This window comes from Mustela nivalis (assembly GCF_964662115.1).
Source record: "Mustela nivalis genome assembly, chromosome: 6".
NCBI lineage: Eukaryota > Metazoa > Chordata > Mammalia > Carnivora > Mustelidae > Mustela > Mustela nivalis.
In genome coordinates this window covers 50,699,750-50,722,238 of record NC_139025.1, presented here as the reverse complement: position 1 = coordinate 50,722,238, position 22,489 = coordinate 50,699,750, and the positions used below count along the sequence as shown (strand labels likewise).

Sequence of the window (22,489 nt, the reverse complement as noted above, 5' to 3'; positions counted from 1 at the left end):
ATTTAAAGCCTAGATCTTCCAAAAAAAAAAAAAAAAAAAAAAAAACCTTTTTTCTTTCAAATGCCTGACGCTTCTTTTTCCCTTGGTTTCTGCCCTTTCCCTGAAGGTGTGCTCAGCTTCGATAAGTGTAGAACCTTAGAGAAGCAAGAATTACAGGAAATCAGAAAAAAATTGAATATAAGATAATATTTCAAAATATTAGCTAGAGTTGTACATCCCGATCCTCTATAAATAAGTCAGTAAGGGAATAGGACTGGGTTCTGTCTATTACGGGTGGCTCAAGGAAGCAAAACATTATTATTCAAGTTCAAACTTCAGGAGCAGATCCAAAGAAGTGGAGGGTTGGGGGTTTCCAGGGGAAATTCATAACAGATTCATCGAAGGAGGGAGAAAGAAAAACAAAACAAAACTATAGATAGGAAAGTAGTAATTAGGAGATTGAATAAGCCCAGTGTGCCACCAAATTGGCAAAGAAAATAAGACAAGCCTAATATGTGGCTAAGTAGTCTGAAGGTTAACCAGGAAGAATACAACAAGATAGAGATGAGAAGAGGGAAGGAGGCGCAGGGAGCTGTACCAGGTTAGTGTCCCCCCAAATTCTTGTCTTCTCAGAATCCCAGACCTTGACCCCATTTGGAAGTAGGGTTTTAACAGATGTTATTAGTTAAAATTAGGTCATCATGAAGTAGGGTGGCCCTTCACCCAATATGACCAATGTCTTTAGAAGAGAAGAAGGCACAGAAACAGACACACACAGAGAATACCGTGCAGCAACAGAGGCAGAGACTGGAGTGATGCATCTGTAAGTTGAGGAAGGTGGAGGACTGCTGGCAATACCAAGAGCTAAGAAAAAGATAAGGAGCGCATTCCTTCCTGGCACCTTCAGAGAGAGCATGGCCCTGCCAACACCATGATTTTGGACTTCTAGCTTCAAGAAGTGTTAAGAGAATAAATTTCTGTTGTCATAAGCCACCCAGTTTGGGGTGCTTTGTTCCAGCAGCCAGAAGAAACAAAGACAGGAGCTCACACGTGTCTCTTGGGCAAGAGTCTGCACAAAAACTGTTTGGCCAAGCCCTCTGGAGCCTGCTATCCAGACCTTTGTCTTTAGGAATTTTTCTTCAAAATCTTTATGGAATCACACTTTCCTAGCTTGGACAAATCAACCTACCTCAGCTGTACTTGTGTTACTCAGGAGAGTAATCATGAGAGCTAAATGGAATAGTTCTTGTTTAAAACAGAGGGGATCATTCCCTTCCTAGGGAATCGAAAGGAGAACCAAAACTAGATTTGAAGTTCTCCTATTTCAAGTTCACTTGGATGCAGGTGCTCCCATATAAAACAGTGAGAAGCCTGGGATCTCAGAAAAGAATAGAAGCAGAGGTAGCTCTGACCTCTGTTCTCCATGTATCTGACAAACCCCTCTACTCAGGAAAAGCCTAGGATAAAGGAGACCTCTCATATTTCTCTTTCCTCCTCTTTTTCTTACACTCCTATAACCAGAAAAGGGGAATTTTCTTATTTTTCCCATCTACCCCCCCAAGTAAAACTCATTTATAGCAGCCATTTCCAAACTTTCTTTTCTTGCCATTTACTTACCTCCATTACAGCGTAATAAATATATTTTTATCCTGACTCAGTACACATACACACATCCAAAACACATTTTTATTCATAATATTACCCTTTGCACCAAAGTATTTTGATATGTTCCATTCTGTTCTATTCAGTTCCTTTATCTTCTGTATTATTATACTTTTAAAAAAAATATGGCCTGACCATACTAAACTTAGTTCTCTAAGTCCTTAATGTGTAATGCAGCATATTTAATGCAAATGCCTATTTTTTTGACAAGTTGAAATGTTGCTAAAAAATGTTGCTAAAATATTAATAAAATTTTTTTCTTCCTAATGAAAAATTCTGAAAAGAGCATATACCCTAACTCTCATGTCCTGAAACAATAAATCTCTTGGTTAGGATTTGGAAAAGGGAAAATTGTTACAGATACATATTTTGAATGATATATTTCTTTACCTGTTTGTATCCTTTCTTTTTCTTCTATATAGAGTGACATCTTTCCTTGGCAATAAGTGATCATCTTTAGAAGCACTTTTTAAAAAGACTTTACTTATTTGTTTGTTTGTTTGTTTGTTTAAGAGAGGAAGAGAGAGAGAGCAGGAGAGTGAATGAGGGGAGTGGCAGAAGGGGAAAGGGAAGGAGAGAGAGACTCTCACGCAGACTCCACCTTGAGCACAGAGCCCCACATGGGGCCCGATCCTAGGACCCTGAGATCATGACCTAAGCTAAAATAAAGAGTCAGATGCTTAATTTAAGAGCTACCCAGAAGCCCCTTTAGCAGCATTCTTAATGACTGAACAACAATCCCAGTGTGTGTGTGCAATGGAATCGCCTAACCAAGCTCCCTTTGTTGAGCATTTGGTTTTTTTCAAAAGCTTACATTCTAATGGAATGAAACATAATAGCCAATAATCAGACAAACAAACTATAAGGATAATTGCAGATTGCAATAAATACTTTTAAAAAGTGGGATATAATAGAGTATGAAAACATTGAGGATTATATTAGATAGTATCATTAGGAAATGGATTTTGAGATAGACCTGAAAAACAAAAGGCCACATATAGATGTGAGAAGAGATGTACAGACACATGGCAAAACATTGGTTCTTGGAGTCTATTGCATTGAAGGAACAGGAAGATAGCTTTCTAGAAAGTCATTAGGGACCAACTCATGAAGAACTCCATAGACCAGTATGAAAAGAAGATTTTATTCTCCACGCAGGGGAAACCTCTAGACAATTCAGAGAGATGCAAAGAGAAATAGAGAGAAAGATTGAGAGAAAGAGAAAGAAAGAGAGACTATCCCAAGAAGGAAAAGGGTCTGTAGTCAACAAGTATATTGGGTATGATTACAAACAAATGAATCAGTTTCGGTACTAGTCATATAAAATTTACAGTCAACTTCAGAGTTTATTTACTTTTTCAGTTTCTTTTTTTAATGTTTCCAATTTTTATTTAAATTCTAGTTACTTAACATATAATGTAATATTATATGTTAATATGTAATAATATGTAATACTATTTCAGGAGTAGAATTTTGTGATTCATCACTTTTACATGCAACACCCAGTGCACATAACAAGTTCCCTCCTTAATCCCCATCGCCCATTTAGCCCATCCCTTGCCTACCTCCGCTCCAGCAACCCTGTTTATTCTCTGTAGTTAAGGGTCTCTTATGGTTTACCCCCCTCTCACTCTTTTTTTTTCTTTCCCCTATGTTCATCTGTTTTGTTTCTTAAGTTCTACTTATGAGTGAAATCATATGGTATCTGGTTTTCTCTGACTGACTTATTTTGCTTAGCATAATGCACTCTAGCTCCAGCCATGTCATTGCAAATGGCAAGATTTCATTTTTTTTAAAGATTTTATTTATTTATTTGACAGACAGAGATCACAAGTAGGCAGAGAGGCAGGCAGAGAGAGAGGAGGAAGTAGGCTTCCTGCTGAGCAGAGAGCCTGATGCGGGACTCGATCCAAGGACTCCAGGATCATGACCTGAGCTGAAGGCAGAGGCTTTAACCCACTGAGCCACCCAGGTGCCCCAAGATTTCATTATTTTTAATGGTTGAAAAATATTCCATTGTTATGTACTATATATACATGCATACATACATACATATACACATACTACCTATCTTTATCCATTCATCAGTTGTTGGACATTTAGGCTCTTTCCATAATTGGGCTGTTGATAATGTTGCCATAAACATCAGGGCGCATGTGCCCCTTTAAATCAGTTTTTTTGCATCCTTTGGGTAAATACCTGGTAATGCAAATGCTGAAGAATAGAGCAGTTCTATGCCCTATTAGGCATAGAAGCTCCATACTTTTTTCAGAGTGGCTGCACCACTTTGCCTACCTCAACAGTGTAAGAGAGTTCCCCTTTCTCTGTATCCCTGCCAATATCCATTGCTTCCTTTGTTGTTTATGCTAGTCATTTTGACAGTCATTCAGGTGGGATCTCAATGTAGTTTTGATTTGAACAAACAATTTTCATACACCTAGGAACATTGATTGTTTCTGAATTCATTTAGCCTTTTTAAAGACTGTGATACTATGTTGCAGTTTTGTTTATGTATGCCTTATATATTTTGGAAATTTATACCTTATTGTTACTAACGAGAAATTTTTAAAATTATGTTTTCTAAGTTGTTATTGTTGGTAGGTAAGAGAGTTATTTCATTTTTGTATCTTCATTTGATAACCAGCTGAAATCGCTTCTTAGGTCTGTTTTTCTTCAGTTGTCTTATGTTTATCAGATAGCAAAACAATCATATAATCTGCCAATAGTGATAGTTTCTATTGATTTTTCTTTAGGAGTCATGAGTCCCCACTCCTCCTTTTTTGTGAGATTTCTGTCATAAACTTCTGTCAGTAGTTTATGGCGGTAACTTCTGTCATAAAACTGAAAAACGTTAGTGATAACGTATTTCAGATTTTAATTGGAATGCTTCCAATGTTTCACAGTTCAGGATGCCATTGAGTGTTAGTTTCAAATGGATATACAATCCCTAGTTTAATAAAAGGTTTTGTGCTATTGTTTCTGGTTGTAGGTTTGTTTTTCCTAGCCATACACCCCTTCACACACACACCCCTAACTCACCCAGTATGCATGACTAATGAATTTAATCAAATGCCTTTATGGTATAAGTTATAGTTATTTTATGGTAATTTTAAACTTGGGTTTCTTGTGAAGATCTGTTAGTCAGGATTCTCCTGAGAAATACCACCAATGGATACATATAAATAAAATATCTAAGCCATTTAAACTTAATACATTCATCTTTTAAATCACAGTATAAGGTAAGAATTTCTCATTAATTTCAGTTCATAGATGAAGAAACTGAGGCACAGAGAGCTTATTATGTTGGAATAGCTTTGTGGATCAGGTAAAAAAAAAAACAAAAACAAAAAACCATACTTGTAATACTGTATTAAGATTTCAATAGGGGCTCCTGGGTAGTTAATCAGTTAAGGGTCTGCCTTTGGTTCAGGTCACTGTCCCAGGGTTCTGGGATTGAGTCCCGCATCTGATTCCCTGCTGAACAGGAAGTTTGCTTCTCCCTCTCCCACTCTCCTCCTGCTATCTCTCTCTTTCACTCTCTTTCTCTCTCTCTGTAAAAAAAATAAATAAATAAAATCTTAAAAAAAAAAAGACCTCAATGAAATACTAGAGTTACTAATAATTTTAGTTAGAATTTTCTCGTATTTATATTCTTCTCTGAAACTTGTCTGAAATTTCTTTTTTTTAGGTTAGCTGGGAAGTTTATGATTTTTATGAGTTCCAGAGTATCATAGAAATTATTATACAAAGGTTCAAAAGAGCTCACCTGCTCGTCATCTGGACCCACGTGTTTTTGAAGGGTCTTCCCTGTTAGTCTATACAATTTGTGGCATCATAGTAAGTCATGCATTTCTGAATGTTTACTAAAATATAATTTCATGAGTAGCACAGTCTTAAAATTAAATAAATAGCTCCTCTAAATCTATGCTTACATCACTTTTTTTTCATTCTCAAAACTTGTACTTTTATTTTCTTTATGTGTATATGTATTCATATATATGTTTTGTGAATTCTTGAGTTTTCATCTTTTTTGTCCCTTCAATCTACTAGCTTTCAGATTTGTCAATTATACCATTGTATGCTTTATAATTAATCAAGTTGTGCGTTAGTTTTCATCTTTCCTTATTCCTATCTCTCTCTTAGATTAATTGGGATAATTTTGGCATAACAGTTTTAGCTTCTTAGACTGAATAATTAGTTTATTTATGTTTATTCTTACCTATTGACTGATGAAACTATTTAGATTTATACATCTTGTCCTGAGTATAGAATTCACTGTTTCATTCTATTTTTGACATAACATGTTATCTCTTTTGTTAGTTTCAATGTAAATTGCAATAATTATAGTCTTGAATTATTGCTTAACTAAGGAGCTGCCAAGGAAAAATCGCTGCCTGTGATTAATTATCTGCTATGCTAATTATTGCATAAAAAATGTAGACTGTACAACTTCTTTTTTATGTTTGTTGAAATTTTCCTTGTGGCCAGTTAGAAGATCTTTTCTAGGTAAATATTTATTGACTCAGAAAGTAACTGTGAATCCTTAATGTGAGATACGAAGTTTTATATATAAATATATAAAACCAACCTTCTTAATTAGATTACTTACATTTCTATATTTTCATAATATTTAATGCCTGTTACACCAATGTATTTTATCATTCATTACTACAGAGGACAGGTCTGTGGCAAGTTTGAATTTTTATTCACTATAGACATTTGCTTTTTCTCCTTAGGTGGTTTCAGTGTTTTCACTTCATGTTGGTGATTCACATATTTTATCAGGATTTGCCTGGATAAGGATTTTTCCGGAATTATACCTTATGTGTGGTAAGTCCTTTTTCACCCCTGATATCCTGAAATGTTTTCTCTTATTTATATCTTCTCTGTTTAGACTGCTTATACTCTTTGGGGATTTAACTACTCTTGACTTTATCTTTACTCTTTTTTTCCTCTCTCTCTGCATACATTCATTTTGATATATATAAGATGTGAGTATTCACTTTCTTTCATCAAATCTGTCATTTTTCTCTGTGTTCTGGGAAAACTTCCCATGCTTCTGGTCCACATCACTGCTTTGATTTTTCCACAGCAGTGGATATCCACACCAGGGTCAAATGGAAATTTTATCTTTATCACTAATTTAAAATTGTCCTTAAAGCCCTTGGACAACTCATTTATTGCTTTCTTTTCTTCATCCCATTTTCTTATGTCTTTACCTGACACTGGCAAGGCCTTAAGCCTTTTCAAATAAGTAATTGTAATTTTCTTCTGGATCTTGCAATAAATTATTGTCAGAGATGTACTCGTCTTTGTGCTAGTCTCTTTCTCTTCTGTGGCAGTAATTTTTTACTAGCCCAATGCTGATTATTTTTCTTAAAGAGAGTTTAGATCTATCAGGATGTAATTTTCTTAACAGAATATATGGATTGTCTTGGGTCCCACTCCCTTTCCACTTGAGTAATGGAGAAATGCTCTTCTGAGAGTCATCGTAATGGGCAGACTACTGGAGCCTTAAGGAGCAGGCCGTGCAATTCTCGAATACTCCAGGGGATTTTTCTACTACTTGCCTTATCTGATTTTCTGATTCTAAACCAAAAAAAAAAAAAAAAAAAAAAAAAATAGGTATATATATAAGTCCCAGCATGCAGCAACAGAATTTCTTTCTTTCTTTTGTTTGTGTGTGTGTGTGTGTGTCTGTCCCCTCTTCAGTGCTCCCTTGTAGTGAGCTATACTTCCAGAATGCAGGTATTGTGGTGCTTCCTCTGCAAATAGCTCCTGAAATGTGCCATTTAGTTGGGGAACAGATAAAGCATCTTTCTTAGTTCTTTTTTTTCTTTCAGTAAGGCTCTTGACTTGAGTGAAGAATTAAATTCACAGTAGGTTTCTTCCTTTCTTTCTTTTTTCCCCCTCAACTACTATTTATATTTAAAATATGCCAGTTTCTCCCAGATTCTAGCCTAAGGTTAAGTGTCTGTTTTACTTATTAATTTTTGTCTTTTCCTGAATGTTTTCCATATGAATGAGCCTGCATTAGTGCCTATTAGCCACATGTTATTTAAATGGGAATTATCACATTGAATTTTCTAATCTTATTTCACTTTAAGTTATTTTCTGTACTTCTAATACATAGGCAAGCCTAGAATGAGTTGTATACCTCTTCATAATATTATTTGCTAGGGTGCCTGAGTGGCTCAGTGGGTTAAGCCTCTGCCTTTGGCTCAGGTGGGGCCCTGGGATCAAACCCTGCATTGGGCTCTCTGCTCGGCAGGGAGCCTGCTTCCCCACCCCTGCACTTCTGCCTACTTGTGATCTCTGTCTGTCAAGTAAATAAATAAAATCTCTTAAAAAAGAAATGTTACTTGGTAAGCATAATGGATTTCCATGGTCTATATTCCCTAGGTTATTTTGAATTCTGTTAATTAAACTGTCCTTATTACAAGAGACCTATAAATAGAATGATGGAATCATAAGTGAAATCTTTTAGAATACAAATCTCACTCTAGAACAACAGAGTTGAAATGGAGGTGGATTCAGTGCATGTCATCAGCTCTGAAAGTGGGAGAATTCTTATTTCAAAATCTTGGAGAAAATACTCAGAACCATGAAAGTATACAAAATCCCTGTACTCCATATGTTCTAAATTTCTATTTTATTTTTTATCAACTTTGTATTAAAGAAAAGGAATCAAACCACAAAACCCAAATTAAAAGTTATTAGATGGGTAGTGATATTAATTCATTCCAATTTTTTTTAATTAAATCTATACATAAGAAAGTGTTTTATCTGTATAAGGGTCTGGCCTTGGTCTCTTGGTCCATCTTGCAGGTCACCTGCTATTTAATGAAGAAGTCATTGAATGAATGAATGGCTTCCTACCTCAACACCTGAGTCTGAAGGCTTTCTGTTGCTGTAGAAACACATTAGTTCTGCCAAGAAGCAGGTCAGAAATGCAAAGGAGCTAATGCCCACAAAAACAAAACAATAAGGGACATTTGTTGGTAGATAAATAACCTCAATTTCTTCACTCCTTGGTAGGAAAATTCTCTCAAGTTATAGTCAGGGAGTCTGAGCCCCAGGTGTCCACAGCAGTGCCCATTCATGAATGCATCTTGTATTGACTTTCTTCCCCTTCTGACCCCACTTTCCTGTGTTTCCTGTGTTTTTAAGGGAAGCCCACCTAAAAAAGGAGGAAAGTCCCAGGCGTATATGTGATCGCAAACTAGTACTAGGGAGAGGCATCAGTCAAGGAATATGGTGTTTCATGAATTGTTTGTTCCAGACCATTTTTTTTTAAGTGTTTTCTTTTTTTCCCCCCAAGCCATTGTTTTACACAAATATAATAGTGTTTATTTTCTGCGCAAAATCTTCATGTCAGGAAGTCAACAATGGTTTCTGAATCAGCTATCTGCCTGGTGTCATTTAAAATTTTTTATTTGGGGGCACCTGGGGGACTCAATAGTTAAGACTCCAACTCTTGATTTCAACTGAGGTCTTGATCACAGCTGAGGTCTTGACCTCAGCTGAGGTCTTGACCTCAGGGTCAGAAGTTCCAACCCCTCTTTGGGCTCCATGCTGGGTGTGAAGCCTAATTAAAGTTTTAATTAATTAATTAATTTAATTAAAATTTGTTTTTATTTAGAAAATTCTACAATGCTTAGAATTCTAAATGTAGAACATAAATACATTTTCTGTCATCCAATTCCTTTTTTAGTCTTTACCATATTTTTAAAAATAATTATATTTACTTAAGATGTACAAAATGATGATTCCTTATACATATACATAATGAAATGATAGCTACATTCAAACTAACAACATATCATCTCCTCACAGTTATCATTATTTTTGGTGATGAGAGCACCTAAAACTACTTTTTTAGCAAACTTAAAGTATTCAATACAGTTTTATTAACTGTAGTCATCATGCTATATGTTGGCTCTCTAGACTTACTCATTTTACATAATAACTGAAACTTTATACCCTTTAACAAACATCACCCGATTTCTCCTCCCCACCTTCAGCCCCTACTGAACACTGTTCTTTTCTCTGCTTTCACATATTCGACTTTTTTAGATTACACATATAGTGAAATCGTGCAGTTTTTTTTTTTTTTCTTTTGGTGTCTGGCTTATTTCACTTTGCGTAGTGTCCTCCAGATTCATCCATGTTGTTGTAAGAAGGAGCATCTCCTTTTTGTTAAGACTGAATAATATTTCATTATATAGATAATATTTTATCTATTCATCTGTTGATAAACATTTAGGTTCTGACATTTTTGTCTATTGCAAATAATGCTGCAACTGTGACCCAGTTTCAATAAATACCAGTATTTGCCATGCTTGATTTATATATCCTACTTGTTTTTTTTTAATGTTCATGGAATTTCAGTATACATACAGAAAACTGCACGTTATTGTAAATATGTAACAAAATGAGTTTTCTCAAACTGAACACATTTGTGGAAACAGCATCCAGATAAAACAAATAGAATTAGCACTCCCCGATTCTCCCACAACATACACACTCACTTTCAGTTACTACTCAGACTAACAAAAATAAACACTATTCTACCTTGTATGCGTCTTTTAAGCAAATAGCACACATCCTCTCATTTTACTCATACTGCCCCTGCTTTGTTTTATATTATTAAGTCTAATCTAAAGATGAACCTGCTCCCCAATATGTTTCCACCATATTTTACATGGAAACATAATGCAATTTTTCCAAACATTTTGTTGGAGAATGCTTTCCTCAATTAGAAATGGACTAAAACTTGGATTTAATGAATTGAAGAGAGATATATAAGTGATTAAAAAATATTATTTTCACTATATGAGTTTGAACTAAGTGGGGAAGTAGTATCTTATATTCAAAGATCATCTAAGAAATACACTGATTTTTTAAGAGACTCTACCACTTCCCACCTGGAACTGGATTATTTTGCCAAGAAACCCTGTAATCCCATTAATAATTTCTAATATTGAAGTATTACATTCTAACTTTAATTTAGGTTTGCAAGTAATTGTTTTATTTGGATTTAAGTCGTAATCTATGTTGACAGTTTTATTTTAGGAAGACTAGAGGCATTTCAGAATGATAATTTCCTTTTTATTAGGATACATCTGTTAATTAAAAAACTAGTTTTGAATTTATAAAGTGCTCAAGGTAATTAATTTTAAAAGTGACATAATGCAGTGTATTTCTGGAGCAGTCATTCTCTGCAGTACAAAGTATTTCCATATTCACCAGATACTTCCTTATGGAGAAAAGTCAAAGGAGACAGGTATTGCAGCATCTGACTCAGTGTATGATCTTTTCAGATAAAATGTAGCCTTCTCGTTAATATAGATATGAAGAACTGATATTAAACTTTATCAAGCTACTTATTGGCATTTCAGAATACTGTCTGGACTTTATGTTCCTTTTACATCTTGAATTAGTAAATTTTTAAAAGAAAAATTAAATTGTAAATAGGAAATTGGTAAAGCATATCTGACTAATCATTACCCTTTGAGAAACTCTAGGCCCATAATAAAATTTTCATGTTTTTCTTCCTTTGATTGTATGGAACAAATATATCTTCTGGCTATTCAAATAATACCATTATCATTTTTAGTTACTAAAACATTCAAGTAAACACAAAATATTGATTTCTTACCCATTGTTAAAAATTAATAAGTACAAAATAAATTACACACAGATCCTTAATTATTGAAGATAATTTATAGTAACTATTATTTTGACCTTAGTTTTCAATCTAAAGACCTCATTCTCAGAAACAGACTTCCAGTATACAGAATTGAAAATTCTCTCATTTACTTTGTTTATTCTGCAGATAACATATATTTGACATTTTTTTTAGTTTATCAAGTATCTAAACTATACACATTTCTCTACCAAATTCATTTACTCAGAGCTATCTAATCTATCCATCTAAATCAACCAATGAAGAAAATATTTGAGTATACATTTCTAGGGATGTTGTTTAAAAAAAAAACAATATGGTAAAACTTCCTAGCATTAATCTTCTAGCTCTCAAATAATTATTTTAACACTGAAATTATATATAAATGAAAAAATAAAACTAATATTTAAATGTATTTTTCCTTTCTTGTCATTGTTATATGTCTAGTTTGAGCCTATTAAGTGATAAGGGTGGAAATTTGTTCCTAGGGATGGCATTGTAGGTAATCTCAATCATTTCTTCTACTGACAGCATAATTAGGAAGTTGAAATGTGACTTTCTACATATCTGTGCCTTTATATGTATCTATTTGTCTGTGTATATAGACAACAGAGAACAAACAGTTCAGTGAGAAGTGCAAGGCTAAGTGCTAAGAAAAGATGGAAACACAGTATAATCCAGCATTTGTGTCCACTTTTGCTGAAGAACAATAAACATATTCCCAAAGAAGTAGATGAGAAACTGAAAAGCTAAGCAAAATTTTCAACAAATTCAAGGACCAAGAGGGGCAGAATTTTGGTCACCAAAAATAAAGTCTGATAAGATACCAGGTCTGAGACAAAGCATGAGAGACTGTGAACACAAACTGTGGATTTTGGAGGGGAAATGGGTGGGGGGTTGAGTGAGCCTGTGGTGGGTATTAAGGAGGGCACATATTACATGGAGCACTATGTGTGGTGCATAAACAATGAATCTTGGAACACCGAAAAAAATAATAAAATAAAAAAAACAAATAAAGAAATTGAAATTTCAAACATGATTTCAAACTTGGAAATCACCTCTAAAAACAAAAAACAAACAAACAAACAAAAAAAAAACTGGTTTGAATTGGAACCCCAGGACTGCAGGTTAGGAGTAAAGATGAAATTGAAATAGACCTGCCCTCACTAAATCACAGCTTTGAATCAACTCCAGCACATACTGGATTAAGGTTATCTAGAATTTTTAATGTATAGGCCACATGCCAGAGACAACTACAAATCCTCTGGAGAAAGTCACTGTCATCTTAAGTTTCAATAAGTCCTACAAAGATATAAAGAAATAAGACAAAGTGATAATTAGAGATGGAATTGTTTCCCTGTGAATTCATATGTTGAAGTCCTAACCCCTAAAACATCAGAATATAACTGTTAATAGAGACAGTCTGGTCTGTAAAGAGGTAATTAAGATAAAATTTATGTTATGGATGGGCCCTAAAGTAATATAATTTATGTCCTTTTGAGAAAGGGAGTTTAGGGCATAAACACATACAAAGGAAAGACCATGTGAAGATGTCAGAGGAAGATGGTCATCTACCCACCAAGAAGAGAGGCTTCAGAAAGAACTAAACCTGCTGACCTTGATCTTGGATGTCTAGCCTGCATGACTATGAGATAATATATTTCTGTTCTGTAAGCCATCTAGTCTGTGATGCTTTCTTGTGACAGCCGTAGCACACCCTAACACACCTTTACAATGATCTAAGTCTAAGAGAAACAACAGAAAACAGAAATACCTATAGTATTTTTTTTTTAATTTTATTTATTCATTTGACAGAGAGAAATCACAAGTAGATGGAGAGGCAGGCAGAGAGAGAAAGAGAGGGAAGCAGGCTCCCTGCTGAGCAGAGAGCCCGATGCGGGACTCGATCCCAGGACCCTGAGATCATGACCTGAGCCGAAGGCAGCGGCTTAACCCACTGAGCCACCCAGGCACACGAAATACCTATAGTATTTACAGGGAATCTAGATAGTAGAGTTTCAACAACTGACCTAAAAAAAAAAAAAAAAATCCAAAGAAATAAAATGAGAAACTATTAGACTAAGCCAACTAAAAAAATCAGAAGCTGATACTAAGAACTCACAGATGAGTTTAATAATATATTTGATATAGACGAAGAGAGAATATTGAACTGATGAAAGTTTAGAAAAAAAATTGTAGAATGAAGCATGAAAATGTAAAAAAGATGGAGAATAGCGAATAAAGCATATGAAACAAGTGAGTAAGAAGAAAAAAAGTCTATGCCAAAATAACTAGATCCAAGGGGGGGAAAAAGAGAAATAGTAAATAGGATAGAATAGCTGATAATCTTTAAAAAACAATAATTGTATAAAGTCTCAGGTTAAAAAGAAGTGAATAATGTGTACCTACACATAACAAGGTAAAAGTGCTAAAAACGACAAAAAGACAAACAGAAATGATAAAAGCATCCGGGAAAAAAGAAAAATTACTGACAAAAGAGTCACAATAGGATTGAAGCCAGATCCCTGAAACAGAAAAACAAAATTGAAACCATATCATAATGAAATAAAATCTTCAAAGTATTCAAAGAAGTTAAACATACCATATTTTAGTATATTTAACTTTTGGGTAAAATATTCTTCAAAAGTTAAAAAAAAATGAAGAGATCTTGATAGTAGAAAAAAAAATGTTTATGCTTACAATAATGCAAGATAATGCATTTTATCTTACAAAATGCAAGATAAAACTGCACAAAAATATCTTATGTATCATAATGCCAAGCACTGAAGTTTGAAAATGTTGTTAGCAAGACTTGGGAAACAGATACTAGCATGTGGTACAAAAATCACTTAAAAACATGGAAGGAAATTAAGTAATTTGGCAAAATTACATATTCTGTTTTCCTTTATCAAGAAACTCTTTTTTTATAAATCCATCTGAAATACCGACTGACAAGATATATAAAAAGACGTATGTACAAGAAACTCTATAGCAGTAATATTTGTCATAGTAGAAGAGAATAAAACCAAAATATCCATTAACAGGGGTAGATTGTCTAAAGTATTGTATGATATTTAGCTGAGGAGATTTTCATGCTAAGTGTTGAAAATGTAGCCTAGTTTATTCTAACTGCTTATAGTAAAATTTGAGAGAATAAATGTAAGTAGAGAATATTGTTAAAACTGAGAAGTGACAACTTGGAAAACTACTGGTCCTCCCAAATAACAAAGGAAGTCAAAATTAAGAAATTCACTATCAGGAAATACTCTACAGAAAATACTGATGATGTGACCCTAAAGTCCTCCCTTGAAACATCAGAGAGATCAAAAGATCAGAATATTTAGTCACACGATGTGACTCTGAGAGATAAGGGGTAATAACTCAAAGATCCCCTCCATTACACTGTGGCCTCTAGGAAACCTGAGGGCAATGTCCCTCAGCTATATTGGGAGAAGCAAAAATTGAGAAGGGATTATTTAGGTAAGATCTCTGGGAGGAATCCTTATACAGTTTATAAGTGAATCAAATCATCACATCGTACACTTTGAAAATTGTAAAATTTTGTCAGTTAAACCCCAATAAAGCTGAAAAATATCTCTTGATTAGCCTCTTAGATAATGGAGTTAATTCCTCTGACATAATACAGGAGACAGAAAGTTCTTAAATTTTTTATAGCAGCAGAACTACTGCCAGTCTAATCAAGAGAAAAACAGTAAATTCTAACAGAGGGGCATCCTGCGAAATAACTGACTTTTACTTCTCAAAACTGTCAAGGTCATCAAAAATAAGGAAAGACAAAATGTTACAGCCAAGAGATGCCTAAAGAAGCGTGACAACTAAATGTAGCATGGTATCCTTAATGGGATCATGGAATAGAAAAGATACATTAGGCAAAAACTAAGGAAATCTGAATAAATTATGGACTTAATAATAGTGCATCAGTATCATTTCTTAATTGTAACAAATGTGTTATAATAGTGCAGGATGTTAATAATAGGAGAAACCAGGTGTGGGGTAAACCAGAACCCTTTGTAGTGTCTTCTTTTTTTCTATAATGTAAAATTGCTTTTAAAAAGTCTATTTAAAATTATATAAGGATATGTAAAGAAGAAATAACACCATCATGATTATGTTGATATATTTGTATATATAGCAAAAACTGTCTTCAATTTGTTTCACTTTTTTCTTGAGATAAAATTCACATAGCATTTTTAATAGTAAAGTATACAATTCACTGGTTTTTAGTATGTTCATCATGTTCTGCAACCATCAACAGTACCTAATTCTGTAATGCTTTCATCACCCCCAGAAGAAATCTCATACACATTGAGCAGTCATTCCCTATTTCTTCTTTTCCCCAGTCTCTGGAAATCACTAATACTTTTTGTCTCTACAGATTTGTCTGTTCTGGACATATCATATAAATTGTATCTTACAATATGTGGCCTTTTTGTTTTACTTTAAGATAACATCATATTTTTAAGGTTTATTCATGTTGTTGCATGCAACAATACTTAATTTCTTTTTTTTTCAGTGTATTTATTTATTTGAAAGATATAGACTGAGAGAGTGGAAAGAGGTCGAGGGAGACAAGCAGACTCCCCACTGAGTGAGGAGCCCAAAGCAGGCTTGATTCCAGGACCCTGAGATGATGACCTGAGCTGAAATCAAGAGTTGGTGCTTAACCGACTGAGCCACCCATGCACTGCATTACTTTATTTCTTTTTAATGACTGAATAGTATTCCATTGTATAGCTATACTGTATTTGTAATATAAATTTATCAGCTGATGGATGCTTTGGCAGTTTCCACTTTTGGACTATTATGAAAGATGTTTTATGGACATCCATGTCCATGTTGCCATAGATGTGTGTTTCTAATTCTATTAGGAGTGGAATCGTTGTATCCTATAGTAACTATGTTTAACTCATTGAAGAGCTACCAAAATTCTTCCAAAAGTTCTCCACAGAACCTAAAACATTTTACGTTCCAATCACCAATATTTGAGGGTCAAATTTCTCCATATCCTGACGAATATTTGTTATTTTTGTTATTTTCCTTTAAAAAAATATAGCTATCCTACCAGCTATAAATTGGCATACTATTATGATTTTGATTTGAATTCTCCTGATGTCTAATGATGTTGAGCATATTTTCATGGGCTTATTGACCATTGGTATATATTGGAGAAATGTCTGTTCAGAACCTTTGCCCACCTTTTCTTTTTTTTTTTTTTTTTTTAAGATTTTATATATTTGACAGAGAGATCACAAGTAGGCAGAGAGAAGAGGAAGCAGGATCCCTGCTGATCCTGATGTGGGCCTCGATCCCAGGACCCTGAGATCATGACCTGAGCCAAAGGCAAGAGACTTAACCCACTGAGCCACCCAGACGACCCTTTTGCCCACCTTTTCACTGGGTTGTTCAACTTTCGTAGAGTTGTAAGAATTCTTTATTCTGTATAATAAATACATGTGATTCACAAATATTTTCTCTCACTCCCTGTGTTGTCTTTTCACTTTCTTGATAGTGTCTTTCAATACCCAAAGTTTTAATTTTAATGAAGTCTCCTTTATCTTTTTTTTCTTTCCCTGACACTTGTGCTTTTGGTCTCATATTTAAGAAACCGTTGACTAATCCAAGGTCATAAGGATTTCACTTTTGTTTTCTTCTAGGTTTTTTTTAGTTTGACCTCTTACATTTAATTCTTTATACTGAGTTAATTTTTTGTATGTGATGTTAGATAAGGATCCATATTAATTATTTTGCACATTGATATCCAGTTGTTTCTTCATCATTTGCTGAAGAGTATTATTTCTAGATTGAGTGGTCTTAGCATCCTTCTTGAAAATCAATTAACCAAATAAGTATAGATTTATGTCTATACTCTTTTTTTTTTTTTATTTTTTTTTTTTTTTTATTATTTTTTTTTTTTTATTTATTTTTTTTTTTTAAATTTATTTTTTATTTTCAGCATAACAGTATTCATTATTTTTCACCACACCCAGTGCTCCATGCAATTCGTGCCCTTTATAATACCCACCACCTAGTACCCCAACCTCCCACCCCCCACCCCTTCAAAACCCTCAGATTGTTTTTCAGAGTCCATAGTCTCTCATGGTTCACCTCCCCTTCCAATTTCCCCCAACTCTCTTCTCCTCTCTAACTCCCCATGTCCTCCATGCTATTTGTTATGCTCCACAAATAAGTGAAACCATATGATAATTGACTCTCTCTGCTTGACTTATTCTATTCAATTCTATTCCTTTATATATCTATCATTGTACCAGAATCTCTATCTTTTTATTACTGTAGCTTTTTGTAAATTTTGAAATTGCAAGTGTGAATCTTTGTTCTTCTTTTCAAGTGTGCTTTAGCTGCCTAGTGTCCCTTTAAATTTCACATGCGTGAGTGGGTACGAGAAGAATCAATGAAACAAGATGGGATTGGGAGGGAGACAAACCATAAGTGACTCAATCTCACAGAACAAACTGAGGGTTGCTGGGGGGAGGGGGTTTGGGAGAAGGGGGTGGGATTATGGACATTGGGGAGGGTATGTGCTTTGGTGAGTGCTGTGAAGTGTGTAAACCTGGTGATTCACAGACCTGTACCCCTGGGGATAAAAATATATGTTTATAAAAAATAAAAAATTAATAAAAAAAAATACAAAAAAAAATTTCACATGCATTCTAGGATCAGTGTGTTCACTTCTTCAAAAAAAATCAATTGGGATTTTGGTAGGTGTTTCATTGAATCTGGAGATCAATTTGGGGGAATAATGTCAACTTACAGTATCAGCTTTCAATCCAGGAATGTGGGATATCTTTCCACTTGAACTTTTTTCTTTAATTTCTTCCCATATTGTTTTGTAGTTTTTGGTGTGTAAGTCCTGTATTTTCTTGGTCAATTATTTTCTCAAGCATTTTATTCTTCGGATGCTATTATAAATGGAACTGTTTACTTAATTTCATTTTCAGATTGTGAAAATGTGAAATTTTCAGTGAAATTGTGTAGATATATAACTGACTTTTGTATTTTGATCCTGTGTCTTGGCACTTGGCTGAACTCATTTGTTAGCTCTAATTTTTGTGTGTATGTATGCGTGTGTGTGTGTGTGTCTGAATTCTTTTTTTTTTAACATTTTTATTTATTTATTTGATAAACAGAGAGAGAGATTACAAGTAGGCAGAGAGGCAGGCAGAGAGAGAGGGGGAAGCAGGCTCCCCGCTGAGCAGAAAGCCCGATGTGGGGCTCGATCCCAGGACCCTGAGATCATGACCTGAGCCGAAGGCAGAGGCTTAAACCACTGAGCCACCCAGGCGCCCCGTGTGTCTGAATTCTTAAGGGTTTTCAATGCATAAGATCATGTTTAGTGCAAGTCAGGATGGTTTTTCCTTCCCTTTTCATCTGGGTGTCTTTTATTTTATTTACTTGCCTAATTTCTCTAGCTAGAACTTTTAGTACAATGTTACTGGAAGTGACAATAGCAGACATCCATGTCTTGTCCTCATCTTAGGAAGAAAGCTTTTAATTTTTCACTGTGAAGTGTGATGTTAGTAATATGTTCTTGAATACCTTTTGTTCACTTAAGCAACATCCTACTACAGTCCCTAGTTTGTTTGGTAGGATATTGGATTTTTTTTTAATTTTTAATTTTTTATATCCAGCAATTGCACTATGGAAGGATATTGGATTTTTTAAAACACTTTCTTTGCATCTATTGAAATGTCCATGTGGATTTGCCCTTCGTGCTGTTAATATGGTTTTTATATTGATTGATTTTCATATATGTGAATGACTCTTGCATTCCTGAGATAAATCCAGCTTGGTCGTGTTGTATAGTCCTTTTAATATATTGTTATATTTAGCTTGCTAGTATTTTATTGATTATTTTTGGATTATCATCATAATGGGTATTGGTCTATAGTTTTTTCCCTTGTGTTGTCTTCATCTGCCTTTGGTATTAGGGTAATGACAGCTTGATAGAATGAATTAGAAAGTGTTCTCTTATTTTTTTGGAAGAGTTTGAGAAAGTTTGTTATAAATTCATTAATCTTTATTCTTTCCCACCCTTCTACATGTTTTAAGTTTAGACTTTCATTTTTCTAGTTTTTCAAGTAGAAGATTAGGTTATTAATTTGAGAACTTTTTCAACACACATATTCCTTTTTTTTTTTTTTTTAAGATTTTTATTTATTTATTTGACAGACAGAGATCACAAGTAGGCAGAGAGGCAGGCAGAGAGAGAGAGGAAGAAGCAGGCTCCCTGCCAAGGAGAGAGCCCGATGCGGGGCTCGATCCCAGGACCCTGAGATTGTGACCTGAGCCAAAAGCAGAGGCTTTTACCCACTGAGCCACCCGGGACCCCCCACATATTCCCTTCTATAAATTTCCCTCTGAGTACTCACCTTAAAGAATCCCACATGCTTTGGTTTGTTGTGTTTTGTTTTCTTTCATATAAAAGAATTTTCTAATTTTCCTTTTGATTTTTTTTTTTGAAGCATTGATTTTTAGGAGTATGTTTCCACATATTTGTGAATTTTTAAAAATTTATTTGCTATTAATGTTTATCACAATCTTCAGTTCAATTACTAAACAAAATAACTAAGAATAGTAAGAAGAATGACAAGGAAATTAAAATAGTCCACCAGAATATATTTAGCCAAAAGAAAGCAGTAAAAGTGACATTGAAAAAATAAAAAAATATAAAACTTATAGAAAACAAATAGCTAAATGGCAGAAATAAGACTTTGTTTATCAGTAATTAGGTTAATGTCTAGTAAACTCTCCAAATTAAAAGGAAATACGTATTTTTTTTAAAGACCACCCAACTGAAGGCTATCTACACTAAAGTGACTCACTTTAGATATAGGTTGAAAGTTAAATGTTAAAAGAATTGAAAAAGATATTTCATTTGTGTGTGATATATATAAAGGACTTGAAATTTCATGGAATACTGTTTTGGCAGGGAAGAGAGGTCAAATGACAACCACGCAGAAGCTTACTTTCTGTACTTAATGATATAGCAATGGGAGTCTTTGGGTTATTACTTACCTGGGATGTAGCTATTCTTTCTTTCTAAAATCTATTTTTAGAGATATAGTCACATACTTCACTCAATTAATGTCATCTTGTGCCAGTTATTTACTTATTATTTCTCAGCTTCAAATTCACCTTTCTTTGCTTTGCTTTGTGATCCTGAAGTAGACCTTCTAGACTTTTCTCCTTTGCCAGTTGACTTGATGTTAGATTTTGCCAATATAGGGCACTGGAAGGCCATTGCAAGATCCCTACAGGAGGAAGGGATCTCTTTTTCTTTACCGGTGTGCTCTATTCAACATGGCAGCCCCTGAACTCACATGCAGGATCCTGGGATAATTCATTACAGCACCAGCTCTCATGGATTATAAGTCCATGACTTCTGGGAAATTTTCTCTGTCCCAAAGCGGCAAACTTCATTGCTTCTTTGAAGCTAGCACTCTCCAGGAAATTTTTCCTCCACTCTAAATACTGCTGGTGACTCACCAGTCAAACCAGAAGTTCATGGTAGTTAGGGGAAACCTGAAGTCTTAGCCCAAGTTTAACTCACAGCAAATACCTAGATGGTTAGAATATGGATCCCATAGCAATTTCTCTAGTTCTTGAATATATAATTGGCCTGTGCAAAAGTTGGATAGATCTTGGAGAATGAATTTGGTGACTGTTTGTAGCCAATATTACAGCCTCCTTTAGCAGGCAGAAATTGACACAGCCTTTAGGACTTGGTTTGCAGATGTTGGCCTGGTCAATCCATTTTTCTCCATACAAAAAATTGCAAGGACTACTAGATAGTTTCTTTTTTTGACAGGACTAACAGTATATGCTCATGGTCATACTTCAGAGTTATGTCTACTCTCTTGTTTTTGTTGTTGTTGTTTTTTTCCCCAATAACATAGTCTGCAAAGATCTTAATCATGCTGTCATTTCACAAAACATCGCATTGTTTCTATAAATTGATATTATTCTGATTGGTCTAGATGAGCTGTAAGTTGTAAATAATTTAGATTCCTTAATAAGACAAATCTGAGCCAAAGAATCATAGATAATGCCACAAAATTTCAGAAGTTTGTCACCTCAAGGCAGTTTCTGGAAATCCAATGGTCTGTAGCACAAGATATATCCTTCAAGGTGAAACAGTTTATTTCATACAACCTACCACAGACACATACACAAAAGAAGCACGATGTTTGGAATTTGAAAATGGCCTATACTACATTTGTGTGTTCTACTTTAACCTATATACAAATTTCCTGCTAATTTGCTCTATTAGCACAAAAGAAGGCTTTGAAACAAGTCAGGTTTCAGTGTAATCTGCTTTTCCCCTCAGACCTTATAATCCGGGAGATCCAATGATACTCACATTATCTGTGGCAAATAAGAATGCTGTATGGAAAATCTGGCAAGAATTTGGAGGATAATTGTAACACAATCCTTAAGGATTTGGGATGTAACTATGCCTTTAAGGAAATAGCTATTCTCCTTATGAGAAACAGCTTCTGACTTGTTACTTGGCTTTGATAAAGCCTTAATGCTAACTATGGGATATCAGGTAACTGTGAAGTCTGAGTTTTCAGTCATCAACTAGTTGTTTTCTGATCTATCAAACTAAATGTTGGGCATGAACAAATACAATACATTATCAAGTGGAAAGAGTATATAAGAGACTGGACTTAGGTAGATTCCAAAGATACAAAAGAGTTATATGAGTCAGTGGTTCAGATTTACTTGAAAACAACTCCTACTACAATCCACTCTCTCAATCCACATTTCTGGCCTAATGGAGAGTTCTTATGATTCATAAATTCAGAGGAAAAAAGGAAATTTTATGCTGTTGTACATGATTCTGGACAGTATGCTCATGTCACATGTAAGTGAACACTTCATATTTACAGTCTCCATAATGATGGCTCTAAGAGACTATAGTGAAGTACAACATTCCACTAGACAGAATTCCAAACAGTATATTTTACTTTGGATAGACTGAGAGATAAGAAGAAGGATGGATTACATTGTTCATATAATAATTGTTAATGGTTGTTGATGAGTCATCTGGATAAATACAAACTTGGAAGAATAAAATTGGAAGATTGGTGAAAAGGAGCTCTTGGGTCAAGAGGTATG

At 34.5% G+C, this 22,489-nt stretch overlaps 1 long non-coding RNA gene across 1 annotated transcript in view; it reads left to right on the top strand.

The window, feature by feature from the left end:
- The first annotated feature begins 5,334 nt into the window (after window positions 1–5,334).
- Window positions 5,335–22,489, top strand: part of LOC309867017 — a 34,152-nt gene continuing 16,997 nt past the window's right edge. Inside the window, exons 1-2 of the long non-coding RNA XR_014312928.1 lie at window positions 5,335–5,478; window positions 6,378–6,471. This is a non-coding gene — a long non-coding RNA (uncharacterized lncRNA). The remainder of the gene's footprint in view (window positions 5,479–6,377; window positions 6,472–22,489) is intronic.